The sequence below is a fragment of the Salvelinus namaycush genome, chromosome 24 (genome assembly GCF_016432855.1).
Source record: "Salvelinus namaycush isolate Seneca chromosome 24, SaNama_1.0, whole genome shotgun sequence".
NCBI classification, from domain to species: domain Eukaryota; kingdom Metazoa; phylum Chordata; class Actinopteri; order Salmoniformes; family Salmonidae; genus Salvelinus; species Salvelinus namaycush.
Window position 1 is genome coordinate 1631088 of NC_052330.1, and position 13781 is coordinate 1644868.

A 13781-nucleotide genomic window follows, 5' to 3' on the forward strand; every position below is an offset into this window, starting at 1 on the left:
TTGTCCAAGCCTTCCCCATTTCTCTTTCTCCCAAATCCAGTCAGCTGATGTTCTGAAAGAGCTGCAAAATCTGGACCCCAACAAATTAGCCGGGCTAGACAATCTGGACCCTCTCTTTCTAAAATTATCTGCCGAAATTGTTGCAACCCCTATTACTAGCCTGTTCAACCTCTCTTTCGTGTCGTCTGAGATTCCCAAAGATTGGAAAGCAGATGCGGTCATCCCCCTCTTCAAAGGGGGGAACACTCTTGACCCAAACTGCTACAGACCTATATCTATCCTACCCTGCCTTTCTAAGGTCTTCAAAAGCCAAGTCAACAAACAGATTACCGACCACTTCGAATCCCACCGCACCTTCTCCGCTATGCAATCTGGTTTCAGAGCTGGTCATGGGTGCACCTCAGCCACGCTCAAGGTCCTAAACGATATCTTAACCGCCATCGATAAGAAACAATACTGTGCAGCCGTATTCATTGACCTGGCCAAGGCTTTCAACTCTGTCAATCACCACATCCTCATCGGCAGACTCGATAGCCTTGGTTTCTCAAATGGTTGCCTCGCCTGGTTCACCAACTACTTCTCTGATAGAGTTCAGTGTGTCAAATCGGAGGGCCTGTTGTCCGGGCCTCTGGCAGTCTCTATGGGGATGCCACAGGGTTCAATTTGTGGGCCGACTCTCTTCTCTGTATACATCAATGATGTCGCTCTTGCTGCTGGTGAGTCTCTGATCCACCTCTACGCAGACAACACCTTTCTGTATACTTCTGGCCCTTCTTTGGACATTGTGTTAACAACCCTCCAGACGAGCTTCAATGCCATACAACTCTCCTTCCTTGGCCTCGAACTGCTCTTAAATACAAGTAAAACTAAATGCATGCTCTTCAACCGATCGCTGCCTGCACCTGCCCGCCCGTCCAGCATCACTACTCTGGACGGTTCTGACTTAGAATATGTGGACAACTACAAATACCTAGGTGTCTGGTTAGACTGTAAACTCTCCTTCCAGACTCACATCAAACATCTCCCATCCAAAGTTAAATCTAGAATCGGCTTCCTGTTTCGCAACAAAGCATCCTTCACTCATGCTGCCAAACATACCCTCGTAAAACTGACCATCCTACCGATCCTCGACTTCGGCGATGTCATTTACAAAATAGCCTCCAATACCCTACTTAATAAATTGGATGCAGTCTATCACAGTGCCATCCGTTTTGTCACCAAAGCCCCATATACTACCCACCACTGCGACCTGTACGCTCTCGCTGCGACCTGGCTGGCCCTCGCTTCATACTCGTCGCCAAACCCACTGGCTCCAGGTCATCTACAAGACCCTGCTAGGTAAAGTCCCCCCTTATCTCATAACAGCACCCACCTGTAGCACGCGCTCCAGCAGGTACATCTCTCTGGTCACCCCCAAAGCCAATTCCTCCTTTGGCTGCCTCTCCTTCCAGTTCTCTGCTGCCAATGACTGGAATGAACTACAAAAATCTCTGAAACTGGAAACACTTATCTCCCTCACTAGCTTTAAGCACCAGCTGTCAGAGCAGCTCACAGATCACTGCACCTGTACATAGCCCATCTATAATTTAGCCCAAACAACTACCTCTTCCCCTACTGTATTTATTTATTTTGCACCTTTGCACCCCATTATTTCTATTTCTACTTTGCACATTCTTCCACTGCAAATCTACCATTCCAGTGTTTTACTTGCTATATTGTATTTACTTCGCCACCATGTCCTTTTTTTGCCTTTTACCTCCCTTATCTCACCTCATTTGCTCACATTGTATATAGACTTATTTTTCTACTGTATTATTGACTGTATGTTTGTTTACTCCATGTGTAACTCTGTGTTGTTGAATGTGTCGAACTGCTTTGCTTTATCTTGCCCAGGTCGCAATTGTAAATGAGAACTTGTTCTCAACTTGCCTACCTGGTTAAATAAAGGTGAAATAAAGAAAAATACAAATTTGTAAAATAAAATAGTTGAATTTCTTATTTCTTATGATATTCTTTCACTAATTCAAAGACATAGAATTAGGCCATAATATTATGTCAGTATCATGGTGATACTGAGAAGAAATAATAGATTTTACTCTTCATGCCCTGTGAAATTAATAGGTCTGTGAAATGAATCTCTTCACAATAATGGTGAGTGATATGCACTCAGTTGTGTCCATGACACTGTCATTATCACACATGAACACTATCATCACACATGAGCGCACAGCTTTTTAAGATGCAACTGTAATCCTGCACATTGAGAAGAAAAATGACACTGATATGTACTTTTCAGAGCGGAATCTTATCTTGTAATTTTTCACCAAAAATGTGAATGTGATTGAGCATAGATAAGATTGTGGGCTCTATTTTAACAAGCGTAACGCAACAGGAAATCTTAGCGCTGGTGGTAGCTTTCACAACTGGGTGCAGTAACTGGCGATGGTGCGAAAGGGCTGGGTTTAGGTGAATAAACAAGTTGTGGGTGTGTCGAGGCTTGACACCTCATTGGCCAATCAGAAAGTGCTCCATGGCTAAATATTTGGTTGCTTCAAGTTGTGTATTTGCGGTCTTTTATGCATTGTGTTGTCATCAACTCCAATTCGAATGTTAGTCTGTTATAGCCTAGTTCATTAAATAGCCTGCCCCATATTTGCTAAATATGTTGAACATGTTTGTGGTCTACACTGTCTTAACTGCATTGCTTCAATATGGTAATACATTGTTAAACATAGGCTGTAGCATTCACACTGATATAGGGTCTAGGCCTACTGTAAATTGCAGTCTGGACATGGACATGCCAAATGTAGTCAATAAGCAAGACTAAATTCACTAGGCCAATAATAAGGCCTAAAAAGTCAGAGCATAATTGTAATCAAATTCTGACTTCAACATGGAAATATTAGTCTACCCACATTCTGTTCGCATTTCGAAAAATGAAAACGCACATTGTATTCGCATGGCAAAAATGAAAACCCGAAGCAGAGCAAACACTTTGGTCCTTTAAAAACCTGCTGTGTGTAAAATATTATGTGCTTTCACTTGAAAATAAATAAATATGACTGTGGATGACAACATAATGATGTTTGTTTCCAACATTAAGTTTGTTTTCCTAAAGAAGTAAATCCACTTCGTATTTTGTTTCCTTCCTAAAAAACGAACAACTATCGCGATACTGGTATCGTCCCAGCCCTACAGTGTGCGCCTCCACTGGCAAAATCAATGCCATAACCCCAATTGCATTACCGCTAAGACCAGCTTTACATGTGTCTTTAATATCACCAGTAGCGTTGCTTGAAATTGGCACATTGATGCACATTTTTAAGGAAATATTTCCACCCTTCCCACCTCAGAGCTGATATAGAACAGGTAAATTACCAACAGCAGAGCACTGGCTTTTACAAGTCGAAATGGCTAAAGAGCTTGCGTTTGACACTAGCACCGCGTTGCCGCCAGCCGAAAATAGAGACCTGCGTCTACATTGGCTGCATTTACACAGGCAGTCGAATTCTGTTCTGTGGCAAAAGATCAGAAAAGGATTGCCTGTGTAAACTCAGCCATTATGTCTGACATAATGCCAGACTCAGCACTTTGTTACACCGAAGATAAGCCAAAATGTACTAATACTTTTGCACTATTCAAATGTCCTTTATCATATATTTTTTATTTTTTTTAAGGGGCAGATCAGCTTTAATATTGGGGATAGATTGTTGCTTCCATCAATGTAATTGCATCATTTCCAATCCCCCATATATTTTTTGGGTAAATATATATCCATATACATAAATAAATACCCATATATATATGTATACATAAGCATTCATACATATACACATATCCACATATATAAACATACATATATACATACATATACACACTTAAAAAAAAAAAAACTTTATTATTCCCCGCAAACCCTACCACCCCTCCCCCAAATGGTGTAAACTAATAAACAATAACACTTAGGCTTCTACCTTCAGTTTATACATATTATACACATTTTACAGACAATCTATTTTATAATAGTTATATTTTGTTTGTTTTTAGTCCTTCTTCTGAACCTATATACATTTCACAAACCCAGTATGTTTTACATTGGTTATCTTGTTGTTATTAGTCCCACCCTTCAGCTCCATTCAACCCCTCCCATCTATCTTTTAACACCATCCATTTTGGATTTCTATTTGCCATATATTTTTCAACTGTGCTGTGATGCTTCACAAAAGTACTGAACCTTTCTATTCTTGTAGCTTGCACAGATTGTAAATTAAAGAAACATTTTTGTTAAATTATTATTATGTTATTGATTGATTGACTATGACTTTTCAAATCACCTAGTATTGCTATCTGCAGCGTTAGTTCTAGGTAAATGTTCCAATTCTTCAGCCATTCCAGGACCTGTGACCAAAAATGAGCTACATATGGACAGTACCAAAATAAATTATCTAATGACTCTACCTCCTCGCAGAAAAATCTGCAGAGCTGGGAAGATTGTATCCCCCATATACAGTGGGGCAAAAAAGTATTTAGTCAGCCACCAATTGTGCAAGTTCTCCCACTTAAAAAGATGAGAGAGGCCTGTAATTTTCATCATAGGTACACTTCACCTATGACAGACAAAATGAAAAAAAAAATCCAGACAATCACATTGTATGATTTTTAATGAATTTATTTGCAAATTATGGTGGAAAATAAGTATTTGGTCACCTACAAACAAGCAAGATTTCTGGCTCTCACAGACCTGTAACTTCTTCTTTAAGAGGCTCCTCTGTCCTCCACTCGTTACCTGTATTAATGGCACCTGTTTGAACTTGTTATCAGTATAAAAGACACCTGTCCACAACCTCAAACAGTCACACTCCAAACTCCACTATGGCCAAGACCAAAGAGCTGTCAAAGGACACCAGAAACAAAATTGTAGACCTGCACCAGGCTGGGAAGACTGAATCTGCAATAGGTAAGCAGCTTGGTTTGAAGAAATCAACTGTGGGAGCAATTATTAGGAAATGGAAGTGTTACGCACGCCTCTAAAAAGAGGGAACGCAACTCCCTGCTGCAACTCAACTCTCCGTGAAGCGAAAGAGGTATGGACCGTAGGTGCGAGAAAGGACGACAAAGGCAGAATTTACCGTTACTAGGACTTATTTCCTACACGGTAATATGGGGAAAAGGGGCTGGACGGAACCAAAGGAAAGAAAGTAAATATCAAAGCTCCCCCTCTCCTATCTAACCTGCCTACCCACTTAACTTACCTAACTTAGCACCACCTGGTGCCCTAACCAAAATACAGGGGGTGGTCCGCCCAGGTCTTACCTAGTGTGCCTAGACATTGAATATACTACGGGTATATGTATGCCCTCGGGCCTCTTGCCTAAGCACTCCCTAAGTGCCTTCCCCTTCCCCCTGGGAACAAATGAAACAGAATAATTATTAACAATTTCACAAACACTTTACAACAAAACTGAGTAAACTAACTCAGGCCACTAAAGAAACTTTGACAAAGCAACAAACACAGAACTCTTTCTAATGATTTCTCCAAAATATTCAATCTCCCTCTAACCTCCAATCATTTCTCCAAAATATTCAATCTCCCTCTAACCTCCTCTCCAAAATATTCAATCTCCCTCTAACCTCTCTCTCTCTCATGATCGCCCTTCTTCTGAACAGAACACTGGCTTTTATATCTTCTGGTGGCAATGGTGATTAGAGTCAGCTGCTTCTTGACGAGGGGGCGGGGTCAGCTCCAATCATCAATTAGCCTGGTGTCGACCAATCAGCTGTTTGGGGAGGCTTCCAGGAAGCCATCTCCTGAAACACACACACTCAAATACAACACAGAAACTGGGGAACGTAACAGAAGACATACAAGACCACTGATAATCTCCCTCGATCTGGGGCTCCACGCAAGATCTCACCCCGTGGGGTTAAAATGATCACAAGAACGGTGAGCAAAAATCCCAGAACCACACGGGGGGACCTAGTGAATGACCTGCAGAGAGCTGGGACCAAAGTAACAAAGCCTACCATCAGTAACACACTACGCCGCCAGGGACTCAAATCCTGCAGTGCCAGACGTGTCCCCCTGCTTAAGCCAGTACATGTCCAGGCCCGTCTGAAGTTTGCTAGGGAGCATTTGGATGATCCAGAAGAAGATTGGGAGAATGTCATCAGATGAAACCAAAATATAACTTTTTGGTAAAAACTCAACTCGTCGTGTTTGGAGGACAAAGAATGCTGAGTTGCATCCAAAGAACACCATACCTACTGTGAAGCATGGGGGTGGAAACATCATGCTTTGGGGCTGTTTTTCTGCAAAGGGACCAGGATGACTGATCCGTGTAAAGGAAAGAATGAATGGGGCCATGTATCGTGAGATTTTGAGTGAAAACCTCCTTCCATCAGCAAGGGCATTGAAGATGAAACGTGTCTGGGTCTTTCAGCATGACAATGATCCCAAACACACCGCCCGGGCAACGAAGGAGTGGCTTCGTAAGAAGCATTTCAAGGTCCTGGAGTGGCCTAGCCAGTCTCCAGATCTCAACCCCACAGAAAATCTTTGGAGGGAGTTGAAAGTCCGTGTTGCCCAGCAACAGCCCCAAAACATCACTGCTCTAGAGGAGATCTGCATGGAGGAATGGGCCAAAATACCAGCAACAGTGTGTGAAAACCTTGTGAAGACTTACAGAAAACGTTTGACCTCTGTCATTGCCAACAAAGGGTATATAACAAAGTATTGAGATAAACTTTTGTTATTGACCAAATACTTATTTTCCACCATAATTTGCAAATAAATTCATTAAAAATCCTACAATGTGATTTTCTGGATTTTTTTTCTCATTTTGTCTGTCATAGTTGAAGTGTACCTATGATGAAAATTACAGGCCTCTCTCATCTTTTTAAGTGGGAGAACTTGCACAATTGGTGGCTGACTAAATACTTTTTTGCCCCACTGTATATAACATTCTATTGGTGCAAGAATTTTGTATAATTTAAATAGAAACATTTTAAGTTTTGAATCCGGCTATGTTTTGCGTGTCAATTCATAAACCATGTGACATGGAATCGGTACATCGAAAAACTCTTACCAACTATTTTGCACAGCTGTAAAGTTTTTGCTCCTTAAAGGAAATTGGTATATGTTTTTATTTATCACAATTTTCTTTAACCATTTATGGTCTTTAATGCAGGGCTGACAGACAGCCCTGCATTCCTTACTTTTCTTACTTTTCCCCCCTTCTACATGCCTCTTCCATTTTTGTGGTAATGTTGCAATTAGTTGGTTGTAATTTTGGGTAGAGCAGACATTACCACATGTCTGTGTTAGCTGCATGTGTGATATAACTCCACCAGTCCTAATTATGATTTACAAAAATCATACCCTTTTTAAAAAAAACATTGAAAAATATGTTTTTTTAATCAATTAATATATTTGAGTTTAACCACAATATTTGTTGTATTATTTGTTTTGTCTTTTCAGGTGGATTAAACTGAAATTGCAACCAACTTTCTAAGGCTTGTTTTTAAAAAAATAGCGATATTTTGGAGATTATTTAATTTTCTAATAACCGAAAGTGAGCAGTTGTAATCTGAATAAAGGGAAAAAGACCATTCTTGAACATGGGGTGAGACTTTCTTACTAATTTACTAGAGAACAATTTTGGATATAAGTATAATTTTTGTATGACTGATGTATGACTGATGCTTTAGTGCAGTGGTTCTTAACCTTGTTGGAGGTACTGAACCCCACCAGTTTCATATGCGCATTCACCGAACCCTTCTTAATTGGAAAAATAAAATATGATTTTTTCAAATTCAAAACATAGGTATATATTTTACTGGTGCACAAAAGGAACCGTGCATCAACATCAACACCGTGTGTTCAAAGAACAAAATCATCAAAACATGATTTTCACACAAAAACATAATAATGAATATTTACTGCAAATCAGTGTGACTTCTGCTGTTGCCTTTCAGAGACCAGTTCAGAAATGCGCGGCTTCACCTTGGCAAGTGCCACTCCCATGTCATTTTCGCAACAAAGTCTGTTCCTTTTCTTCGTTTTTATGTCCAGCATCCTCGAAAAGGATTGCTCGCAAAGATATGTTGTAACAAACGGTATGAAAATCTCCAGAGCTTTCTTAGCAATAACAGGGTACGTTACCATTTGTTGACACCAAAACGTTGAAAGCGTTGTTGTTCTGAAGAGTTGCTGTTGAACCTGGCTCTGCTGAATTTCAATGATTTCATCGAGGTATTCATCATTGACATCTGTTGTCTCAACACTAAACGTGAACGGCTGTCTCACCCATGCTGGATATGACTCTCTTGTAGGGAAGTATCCGTCGAGAGACTTTGCAAGCTCATCTAAGTGCATGGCAATTGCTTGCTTCAGTTCCGCGGGTACAGAAATGTCTCCGATTCCAGATACATCTTCGATCTTACTTACACAGTCGTCCAGCAGGGGAAAGTTTGCGAAGTTATCGTTCTCTGTTCGTCGTTTCCATAACGGTAGCTTTTTTTGAAAAGCCTTCAGGTTTTCCTCCGCTTCGATGATGTTGACTCCACCGCCCTGCATCTTTTGATTGAGATGATTGAGAGCTGCGAAGATATCAGCCATGTACGCTAAAATGAGAATGAACTCAGAATTTTTTAAGCAATCTGCATGACAAGAGCGAGAGCATGACAGTGCTCTTGCAAAAACAGGGCTAATTCCACACGCACGGCAAAAACACGATTCAGCACCTGTCCCCGGGATAACCACCGAACGTTAGAATGGTACAGAAGTACCTCGAATTCAGAGCCCATTTCTTTACACAGCTCACTGAAGATGCGGTGCCTCAGAGCACTAGTTTGCACATAGTTCACGCATTCCACTACAATTTTTAATACTTCTGCCAGTTTTGGAGGCAAGGTTTTTGTTGCCAACGCATGCCTGTGCAGAAAACAATGCGTAACAATGATGTGTGGTGCATCGGCTTTCACTAGCGCACCAAAACCAGACTTTCTTCCCAGCATGACTGGAGCTCCGTCCGAACAAACTGCAGAAACCATATCCCACGAAAGATTGTTGTCTTTGAAGAAGTCATCCACAAGTTTCTTCACATCGGCTGCCTTAGTTGTTGTTGTAAGAGGCTTACAAAATAAAAAATCTTCCTTTATCACGTCGTCTTTCACATAGTGCACGAATACAGCAAGCTGGCTTAGATTGGAAACGTCTGTGGTCTCGTCGAGTTGAAGGCTGAGTTTTGCCGGGCTTGAAATCAGATCTGCAACTACTTGAGCCAAGATGTCTTTGCTCATGTCCTCTATTCTGTCGCTGATGGTGTCATTTGAAAGAGGAATTTGGGATAACTTAACTTCAGCCTCTTTTCCCAGCATGATATTCGCCATCTTCAACACAGCTGGTTTTATGAGTGTTTCACCAATGGTGTGTGGTTTGCCCTGCTTTGCGATCAGGTAAGCAACTTCGTACGATGCTGTGAGGATCGGTTTGTTGATGGGTACAAAGCCGAGAACAGGCAGAGTAGCCTTTTCATCGAATCTGGCTCTCTTCACCTTGAATTCAGCGAGCGTTGTGTTCTTGTATTTTCCATCTCCATGCAGCTTAAGGAAGTGTTCTCTTAGTTTTGCAGGTGCTAGACTAGAATTGCTCAACTTGGCATTGCAAATCATGCAGTTAGGACGCTGACTCCCATCACGTTCCGTTATACATGTGAATCCATATTGTACATATTCGTCCGACCACTTTCTTTTTTTGCTCGACATAGTAAGTATGAAGGGATTAAAATATTAAGAAAGAAATCACAAGACGTACCATCACGACAGTCACAAGTCGACTACTGAGCGCACCAAATTCCCTGCAGCACAGATAGGCCAAGCGATGTAGCGTGATCACCTGCAGCCAATGATGGCCAAGCGGGGCGTGTCATCACGAATCATATGAGTCGGATGTGTGTCTTGACCTCCGCCGAACCCCTGAGACTGACTCACCGAACCCCTGGGGTTCGATCGAACCCAGGTTAAGAACCACTGCTTTAGTGAGAGGTCTAATGTTTTAATATGTAATAATGTCTGCCCCCCGAATTCATATTCATTATATAAATAGGCCCTTTTAATTTGGTCTGTCTTGCCATTCCAAATAAAATTTTATATTTTTTGTTCATATAATTTATAAAGCAGGTGTAGGCAAAACCATAAGCAAATAGGTAAACTGTGATATGACTAAAGAATTAATCAGGGTTATTTTTCCACAAATAGACAGGTATTTTCCTTTCCATGGTAGCAAGATCTTATCTATTTTTGCAAACTTTCTATAAAAATGTATTGGAGTGAGAATTTCTTTCTTTCGGGATTTATATACCTAGTATGTACACATCCCCGTCAGACCATTTTATTGGTAAACTACACGGTAATGTAAAAGTTGAATTTTTTAGTGATTCAATATGCAATATACTACACTTATCATAATTTGGTTTTAATCCAGAGAGGTTAGCAAAAGTATTTAGAACCTCTATGAGGCTGTGGAGGGATTCTAATTGTGGTTTTAAAAGAAAACATGAATCATCAGCGTACAATGACACCTTTGTTTTTAAAAGCCACAGATTTTGAATCCCTTAATATTATTGTTGGATCTAATTTTAACAGCTAACATTTCGATGGCAATAATAAATAGATATGCCGATAGTGGACAACCTTGTTTTACTCCCCTTGACAGTTTAAAACTTTCTGAGATGTAGCCATTATTTACTATTTTACACCTAGGGTTACTATACATAACTTTAACCCATTTTATAAGAGATTCTCCAAAATTTAAATATTCTAGGTATTTATATATAAACTCCAGTTGTACTTTATCCAAAGCCTTTTCAAAATCAGCTATGAAAACCAGGCCTGGTTTCCCCGATATTTCATAGTATTCTATTGTTTCCAGTACTTGTCTTATATTATCTTCAATGTATCATCCATGTAAAAAAACCTGTCTGATTAGGATTAAGAATATCTGACAATACATTTTTAATTCTATGTGCCAAGCATTTAGCTTGAATTTTTCCATCACAACACTGAAGTGTAAGAGGCCTCCAATTTTTTTAAATGGACTGGATCTTTATATATACCACTTGGATCCTGTTTCAGTAATAATGAAATCAGACATTCTTGTTGCGTGTCCGATAATCTACCATTTACAATATATAGGAGTGGTTAAACATGCTAATAATGGTCCTCTGAGTATATCAAAAAAGTTGCTATACTTCCACTGGTATGCCTTTGTCAAGACTTCTGCCGAAGTTGGTCCCTCTCCTTGTTCGGGCGGCGTTCGGGGGTCGACATCACCGACCTTCTAGCCATCGCCAATCCACTTTTCATTTTCCATTGGTTTTGTCTTGTCTTCCATCACACCTGGTTCCAATTCCATCAATTACATGTTGTGTATTTAACCCTCTGTTTCCCCCCATGTCCGTAATTGTTTGTTGTAGTGCTCGTGCACGGTATGCTGGTTTTTCCCGGGTTTTGTTTGACCCATTTATTGTATTATTCTGTTGACGGTGGTTTATGGTTATTAAACACAACCGTTGTAAATCAGTTTCCGCTCTCCTGCGCCTGACTTCTCTGCCGCCAGTAGCATCGCATTACAGCCATCCAGCCCTGGAGTTTTCCCAGCCATAAAGGCTTTAATTGCATCAAGAAGTCCCTCTGTAATTTGGCCTTCACATGAGTCTTTCTGTACAGATGTTAATTTTACATTATTAATAGGGAAAAAATCCATGCAATTTGCTTCGGTTAGTGGAGATGGAGACTGAAACGAAAACATATTCTTAAAGTACTTTCCTTCCTCTTTCAAAATATAATTCGGTGAATCATGTGTGACTCCATCATTTGTAACAAGTTTCAATAAAAAGAAATTGGTAGCATTTCTATGTTGAAGATTGAAAAATAATTTGGTGCATTTTCCCCCAAATTCCATCCAGTTCGCTTTACTTTTATAATATATTACACTGGATCTTTCTTGAATAACTTCCTCCATTTCTTTTTGTTTTTCCTCTAACTTATTCTGTGCCTCTATGGTACAGTTTTATTGCTATCTAACTGTACTGTTAGTCCTTCAATTTCCTTTGTTAATATGGTGTCAGGTGCCTCCTGAGAAGAGGTAGGTGCAGGAGTCAGGAGCAGGAGAGCAAGGAATTCCAGTTGGCACAGTCGTTTATTCAAGTCCCAACCCACCAACAACAGGCGGGGAAAAATCACGACACACACGGAGGAGAAACCTCTACTCCTAAACACAGTGCCAACGGTACAACGACTGTGAGAACAAACAAAAACCCTGTGGCGCAAACACACACCCCTAACAGAGCTAAACAGCTAAATAATCCCGCATAAAGACTAGCAGGCAGCAGAGGTTAATAAACCCACCGAAATTAACTAATTAGACACAGGTGATAACAAAAACAGACAAAACCAAACGAAAAGGAAAAATGGATCGGTGGCAGCTAGTAGGCCGGCGACGACGACCGCCGAGCACCGCCCGAACAGAGAGAGGAGCCACCTTCGGTGGAAATCGTGACATATGTACTCTTTTGATCTAAATTGCTTTTGTTTTATAGATGAGTCCTGAATTGCATGGCCTCTAAAGGCACATTTAAAAGTGTCCCATACATTAAGGGGATCTGCTGTATTTATGTTATGTCGGTAAAAAGTCTGTTATAAATTCTTCTGTCCTAGTTATAAACAAGTTATCATCCAGTAGGCTTTGATTAAATTTCCAATATCCTCGCCCACGTGGGAATTCTGTAAGAGTAATATATATGCAAATGATGTGATGATCCGACCGCATTCTGTTCCCTATCAACACTTTTTAAACTTTTGGTGCCAGAGAGAATGACATAAGAAAGTAAGCAAGGCGACTAGCTTGATTAAGCATCCGCCATGTATATATCTCACTATGTCAGGGTATTTAAGACTCCATAAATCCACTAATTCCAATATATCCATGACATTCATGATTTCCTTAAGTGCCTGAGGGTGATAGTTTGTAGTGTGATTTCCTTTACACTCCATAGAGGTATTTAAAACCGTATTAAAACCCCCCACCATAATAATAGAGTCTAGTGTTGCTTGTAGAGTTGATAAATTCTTATATATATTTTCAAAGAAGCTTGGATCATCATTATTTGGACCGTATAGGTTAATAAGCCATATCTGTTTATTGTCCAATAACATATTTAAAATAATCCATCTACCTTGAGGATCTGTTTGGACAATTTGCACATCAAAATTACTGTTAATTAATATCATCACCCTTTTGAATTTCTATGCCCATGGGAGAAATATATTTCGTCCTTTTTCCACAAAACTTAATCTAAAATTGTTGAATGAGTTTCCTGTAAACAATAGATAGTATATTCATTCTCTTTTAGCCTGGTAAATACTGATCGTCTTTTCTTATTATCTGCTAAGCCATTACAATTATAACTGGCTATACTTATTTCACCACTTACCATAATGAGACACAGGTTTCAATTCTATTTATCAAAATATATGTTTGTAAACGTACCATTAAAAAGTAACATGATGATTGAGTATCTATATAGCTGTACCATGATATTTGCATTGCTACTAAGTTAACCTCCAATTTGTCCCCCCTATTCCACCCGCTAAAAGCCCTCCTCATCCCGAGTTGGGCTGTCATCCCAATGCCCGGCAGACCACCCCCGACCACCCGGATCCCATAGCCCCGGAGAGACCGGGACTCATCCTTCGAAAAGAGTACACAGTGCCACCCACAGAAC